Genomic DNA, 7,860 nt, shown 5'->3' on the forward strand with positions numbered 1-7,860 from the left:
CGCACCGCCGTCGCGCGTCAGGAACACCTCGAACACCGCCGTTGTTCGCCGCCTTCCGATTCTGAAAAGATAGTATTTTTGCGTGCTTCCAACTCTCCTTTGCTGGCTGTGTGTGTATCTCCGCAGCACCACCCAAAAGAAAACCGCAAGAAAGCTCTCCAAAAAATAATTTTTCCCAAAAACTTTATGTGGTTTGGCCTCTCTTCTGTTTTCACCAAGAAAAATCTTTTCTTTTCTTTTCTATGGTCCGGCCCCTCCCTTCTCTCCAGCCCCCAGCGCACGCTGCTCTCTCCCCCTCTCTTCTTGCACACGGCACTCTCCCAAGGAAACCCTCCCTTGTTGACTTTTCCATCCTTTCCTTTTGTCCTTTCTTTCTTTGCTTTTCTTTCCTTTCTTTTTTTCTTTCCATTCTTTTGTCTTTCCTTTGAATGTACCCAGCACACACTGCCCTTATGAGATGACCCAGCTGCATGGCTGGGTCACATCTCATTTTTTGATTTTTTGATTTTTTTTTTTCAAAGGTACATGAACTGCCCTCCTCTTTCAAGCCCACTTTTGACCCTCTTACAGCTCGTAACTCTCAAATCTTAAAACATAAAATATGTAGAGCTCTTTTTTAGCTTTTCCCATAATTTTGAATCATCTCAATCAGAGCTCGTATGAGAAAGTTACGCCAAGATTACGAAGAATTGTCGAAAAAATCCATAAAACGGCGTATGCTAACTTCACATCTAATTTCGGCCTTGATGCTGCTAGTATTTTGCAAAACGCAAAACACGAAAATTGTAGATTGTTTTCTTATCTTTTTACGACGTCTTGAATCATCTGAATCAGAGGTTGGATGAGAGAGTTACGCACAGATTGCAAAGTACCGTCGGTTTTTTTTAGCTTCCAACAGTTGCTCTGCAATAAAAAACACCAAAATTTCATACATTACTCAATAAAACCCAAATTTTATAAATAGAATACAATGTTAGAATATTGAGAGTAGTTAGGCATTTAAATACAAAATATCATTTGCAATGCATGAATTAAAGCACCTAATTACGCATTTTAAGCGCGTAATCAGACATCAAATAGAAAAGATCGGAAGGACACTGACTCAGAAGCACCAAAGCACATCCCGAAATTTTTATTGTGTATAAATTAATTGTAATAAGGGTTGTGTGAGTGAGTGCGTATTATAACTCTTGCAGTGTGTGTCTTGCATGATTTCTGAGTAAGAGTTGAGCCATTGTATAAGCATACTAGGACACATGAGCATATAGGATCTGCACAAAAGTAATAAACTCACAATTCATAGTTTTCAAAGTAAAAACAAAGAGGTTGTCAAAATAATCCTATACTCAATTAAATTTTCAAAATGGGACAAGTGTTAAGTAATATATGAGTTATAAACATTTTCAAAACTTGGTCCCGATTTTACAAAACTGGCTCTACGTCCTAAATTCCTAAAAGTCAAGCATATTTTCAATAAAGGACATACTAAGCATATAAGATATAGAAACAAGTTTTCAAATATGTTTTCATAAAACCAGATATATTGTATTTATGGGGAAACTCACTTGGACAAGTTTTAATCTTCATTAGACTCAATATATTTCATATACCTTTTTGCAAGAATCTTTTAAGTTATTAAAACGCTTTTTGACAAGGAAAAACAAAGCAATCGTCACTACCGTAATGCAACCTTGAGTCCTAAACACCTTTTGGTATTTTGGGCATAACTTTTGATATAAAAGTCCAAATGAAATGATCTTGGTGTCCTTGGAAAGCTAAGACAAAATTCCACAACTTTTATTTTGATGAATTTTTCTGATTTAGGGACCTCGTTGATGAATACAGGGGATTCGTCAACGCATCCAAAGGGTAGAATGACGCTAACTGACGAAAAATGTCTAGTTTGCCAAATAAAATATATTTTCTTCCCCCCAACGGCTAGTTAACGGCTCCTAAGGCTCTTGAGCTATAAATACAAGCTATTAGAATTGTAATAACATGGTTTTGAAGGTCTTTGATCATTGTAAGTAAAAAACATCATTTTATACAAAACCTAGCAAATTGCATATTAGTTCTTCATTACATGTGCTCATTCTCTCTTGCTCACTTATTGTGTTTGATTCAATTCTTGAGAGAATAGTGTGAGGTTTGAGTTGTAAATCATATTTGCTCATTGTAAGGAGCATTCTTTGTAATCTTCCATCTTCTTGTGAAAGGTTCTTTGTGAACCAAGTTGTAAGGTTCTTTGTGAACCGAATCGATAAAGACTCTTTGTGAGCGGTAGGGATTTGTTCCCGAGTTTGTAAGGCTTGCTCCATTGCGGAAGGAGCGATTATAGTGGATTGTAGAATCCTTGGCTTGGTGCTAAGGCGTGGACGTAAGCTTGGTGCCAAACCACGTAAAAATACCGGTATTATTCTTTCTCTCCTTTGCACTCTTTATTTTATATCTTGTGCATGATTTATATTTATATTGTGATATAATTTCTTGTGTCTTGCTAAGAGTTTTTATTTTGTAGAAAAATACGTATTCCACGAAAAGAGTCTATTCACCCCCCCCTCTAGACTATATATACTCCGGGCTGGGACTCCCAACACTTTGAAAATTCAATTTCTAAAGAGAGTGTTTTATTTATATTGGGCATTTGCTTTTAAATCATATTGTTTTTACTCTCATCTTGCATATATTTCTTATATCTTATTTTGAGTGTATTGTTTTAGTTTCTCTCATATATTTCATTTGATAAATATTCTTGAGAGTCAATATTATTTGCTTGTGAATCTTGCACATACATTGCAAGATTCAATGGCTCATTGGCTTGTGCTTGCGAAAATATATTTGAGCCATAAACTCTAAATTCTCCTACACTCTACTTGAAAAATATTTTTGGAGAAAAATATTTTATTAGGGATAAATTTTTTAGTCATTATCTCATATATATATATATACCTTACTCAAGATTGTAAAAGTTATTTTTGAGAAAATTTCAGACTCACACTGAGCTTTGCATTCATATCATATGTGAGGGCACTAAGCTTATTGTGTACACATCTGCTTAGTATAGAAGCATTCTTTGTTGTACGAAAAATATTTCATTTGATTATTTGTTGTATTCCCGACGAGTAGTCGAAAAAGAGAGACTAGCCCTGTGAATAGTCTCAGACTTGCTCAGACCTGGTTAGGAGAGCACCAGACTGGTTCAGACTCGATTAAGAGAACTAAATACATCATCCTGGTAAGGTATTGTAAAGGTTGGGGTCAGTCCTGTTAATTTGACTTAGGGTATTGCCTTACCCAGTAAGGAGAGAGAGATTGTAAACAGTGTCGCTTCACCCGCAAGTGAGCAAATTAGTGGAATCTTCTTATTTGGGAAATTGAGGTGGGAATGTAGGCAGTTTTGGATGAACCCCGATAACATATCTAGTATCAGTTTTATTTTCCGCAATTTACTTTCTACAACTGTATGTTAATATTTATTGTTATGAATATTTGCTATACTGAAATTGCTTTAATTGCATATATATCTAGTCAGTTGTTTATCTGTTAAATTGGTATGTGTTTTAGACAGACCCTAGGTTGTGAAATAATACTGTTGGATTAGTTATATATAGGAAGAAATAATTTCAAATTTCCAATTCACCCCTCTCTTGGGAATACACAAATTCCAACAAATTCTTTAAAAATCCTAAAAAGTTTTAGAAAAATATTTGAAAAATAATAGAAAATTTTTACAAGGATTTTAAAAAATCCGAGAATATTTTTCAAAAGATAATTTTTTTATGATTTTCTTGATTTTTGTGTAGGTGCATCCCAATGATTTTTTTTTTTTTTTTAAAAGGTAAAAAAGTATTTTAGATCTCACTTGTATTAGCTTATGTTTATCTAACAAGATCCCCTCATTTGGTGGTCTAAGCGCGTAATCAAGGGGACCGGGTGAGAGCTTCGGAGTGAGAACTGAAAAAAAGAAATTCTAGATTCACTCATCTTAAGGGACCGGATCTAGTGTGGCATGGCCTACTACCTACTATTAGGATAATGGACCAATCATATATTCATACATAGTAATTATATTAATTTATATATATATAAATTATATTTAAATCGATTTTTCAGTTCGGTTATATTTATGAAATCAAAACAGAAATTGAAACCAAAAAATCACTTTTCCATAATCGAGACCAAATACTGAAAAATCGACCCATTTGTGATATTCGTTTGATTTTTGGTTTTTCAATAATTTTTGTAGAACCCCACTTTCAAGTGCGTGATCTTGATTTGTTCAATAATTAATTAATTAATTAAGAATCCGTGACATTCAATTAATCAATTTTTAAGACATTATTCAATTATTGAGTCGCGTCTCCCACAAGCTACCTTCAACTACCACCATATATATATATATATATAAACCCTAATGTTGTAGTAGCTCAATAGACAAATAAATAAGACGAGCTCAAGATAGTAACTGCAATTATTAAAGCACTATTAATAATAAATTAATAAGAAAAGTGAGGCTCTCGACACTAAACCCTTTTAAATAAAAAGTTGTCAGTTGGGAATCTTCCCAGGCTGTGGCTTCCAAATCGTAATTTATGTGTCAATACTTTACTCGTTAACTACAGTCTGATTAGCAAGCCATTACAACTTCATCACCTAATGTTAGAAATATTGCAATTTCAATTTTTAAAAGAAAGAAAATATCTTGCCCACGTAATTTTAAATTAAAGTTGTAATGCGGCAGGGACTTTGATCTTTCGCAAGCTGTAAAGGGTCCCCGCAATCAGATCCCGTGCGTGGATTATTATCATTATTAGGGACTGGGGTTTTTTAAATTGACTATTATAATATAATATGTAACTTTTGGGTCACTGTTTGGACGGCGTGAAAAATATGAATTTGCTTTGAATAATAATAAATTATGAAGTATGTCGAAGCTATATTTTATTGTTATCATTATTATTATTATTATTATTATTATTATTATTGGGAATCATCGTTGTTCAAGAAAGGCCACAACTCAGAATAAACTATAGAGAGGTTGGTGTCTCGTGGAGAGAATATAATACATTCAATATATCAATTTGCATTATGATATTAATGTTAGAGTTCATAATCCAATGCAAAGGAGAGAGACGGAGAGAGAGATTGCAAAGAGGGGGGGAGCCGCACACTGGCCAGCCAAATTCTATATTCAAGAGATATGATATAAAGAGAAAAATGCATAATAAAATAAACCCTAAACCTAATATGTGTACGTAGGCTAAAATGACATTTAATAATTAATACATTGGGACCATTTGAACACTATGAGAGTGCAGTTATTTTAAACTGGCACTAAAAACAAGGTTAATGTCCATTTATAATATGAAATTTAAAACGCATGATAGATACCGTGTTAATTGAATTAGATGTATCAATCGACATGGTAACTAGAATTTACATTTATCTTTTATTAAACAATTATAAAATTTATGTACAAAATTCAATCACACTTTCAAATTTTTAAAAATTCATTTAGATTGGAATTTCAAGTGATAAAAAAAAAAAAATTACATTTCAACTATTATGGTTTTGCAGAGTACTGAAGATCACTACTTTAATAGAAACCACTTTTTTTTTTTTTGGAAGAAAGAAATTCATAATTGCTTCATAAAAGCATGTTCATCTCTCTCCAAAGCTAGTGAAATTTTCATTACAATTTAGGAGTCCAAATGGAGGGTGCCTAGTAAAAATCAAAAGGGGTTGCTAAGGCTGATTTGGTAACCTAGTGGAAAAAGGAATTAAATTTTCTAATAATATACATAAAACAACAGGTAGGAGAAAAATTACTGTCACAACGTCTCGAAGGGTAATATATGAGATTGAGAAGTGGGTTAAATATAAGTCAACGTAGTCACTACTAACCTATTATTTTTTTAGGTGATGTTAGAACACCTATTTCATGTACCACTTGTTCATTGATCTCTAAGTTACACCTAGGCCCAAGAAAAGTAGTCAATGATCTACGTTACTAAGTTAGATTTGGGAGTCAACACCCATTCAATGGATGATATCTGATTAGCTTAAGATTACCTTTAAAATCAATTGATTGAGATTTCAATTCTTTTATTTTATTCGATTATCTGACTATTAGATATTGGATAGTCTTGCGAAAGACAGAGACTACCCTTACCTCACCTCTAATGGTGTGCTAAAGACAACCCCCAACAATCTCCTCAGGAGGATGAATTATTTACTTTTCTACGTCATTCTAAGATACCTTATTTACTTGAATTTTAGATATTGAGCGGTTTTACATATGATAAAAACCTCTTTCACCTTTTGTTCTCAAATCTCAAGAACCTTCCCTGGGATACCTCTCTTAAAGTTTGTTAAAAAGACACAAACATTCATTTATTTTTTAAAAAAATTAAAATATATACATAAAAAAAATCTTTTAAGGGGAGATTTGTGTCATTTTTGAAACTTTATGGGAAGTCAATCAAAGTTTTGAAACCTCAGGGAAGGTTTCGAGTTCTTTTTGCCAAATCTCAAAGGATGTGAGTGTCTTTTATCCTATTATATTTTATATTTAATGATATCAAAATATTAATATAATTTTTAAGAGTTATGTAATATAGATTATATTATATTACACAAAACATCATATTATAATATATATGGGCGTGTGTTTGTAGAGATTTAAAAAAAAAAAAAGTACGCAAGAGTGGGAATCCAATTCCATAATAGGAATGAGATTTTTACAAAATTAATACTAGAAATGGGTACCAATCACTTTGATTGTAATTTTTAAAGTTGATTCTTATTTTATCAAACACCACTTAAATGTAGGCATCTCATTTTGTCTCGACTTCATATAATAAAATCAAATATCTATATTTTAGTCCAGATTTTCAAGGTGTCAAAAATAACAAATAAAAAATATGAAGTTTTGATTCTCAAAATCAAAGCGCAATTCCAACGCATAGCCCACATCCAAAGCACATACACAGCGTAGGCCCATCGAGTCACGCCACCTTTAGCACTTTAGCCCTTTAGCCCAACCCACTGTCACCTACATGGCCGCCATGAAAACACACATTATAACCTCCTACGCACTTGGCAACTCCTTAATTTTTTAACCAAACCACCCCAAAAGTAAATAGAAAATAAGAAGAATTAAAAGATTCTAAACTCTACCTGCTGGCCCAAGAATTATGAACTAAAAATTAAAATAAATATAGGTGGATTTGGGTAGAGATTTAAGCCTATAAGGAGAATGAACTAAAATTAGAAGAAAAACAAGATAGTCACTCATATGTGTTAGGGGCTCAGGACTGAAGCTCATTAGGGGGTCATTTGGCCAATTCAAGAATCAATGGAAGGAGAAATAGAAGAGAGCAAAGAAACGGCAGAAAATGGGGCATCACAAACTAACGTCGAAAGAAGAATTGATAGTAAATTCATAAATCCCATAGAGTTGCAAGTACAGTCCTTCAATTCTCTTGTATTTGTGTTGTTGGTCTAATAAGGTTTAATCTCGTTTTGATAATGACAAATCAAGGCATATGATTATGCTATTAAGTGTATTTATATGTATTAAAGTTTAAAAGTACAATGAACGATGTTTAAATGGAAAGCTAAGAGGAATACAAGTAAATGAAGGATGACTGCTAAAGAAAAGTTTGGATGAACATCGTGCTTAAAGATACGAAGACCTAGCAAGTTTATCATGTTTATTATTAAATTAGGTTTCATGTAAGTACTTCTCAATTGATTTTTGTTATGAAACTCTTAGGTGACTTAGTTGGACCTTAGGTATTTTTAAATATCTTAGAAAATATGTTTATAAGGTCAAGTTATTTCAAAAGGTTAAAATAA

The sequence above is a fragment of the Malania oleifera genome, chromosome 6, assembly GCF_029873635.1.
Source record: "Malania oleifera isolate guangnan ecotype guangnan chromosome 6, ASM2987363v1, whole genome shotgun sequence".
In the NCBI taxonomy this organism is placed as follows: domain Eukaryota; kingdom Viridiplantae; phylum Streptophyta; class Magnoliopsida; order Santalales; family Ximeniaceae; genus Malania; species Malania oleifera.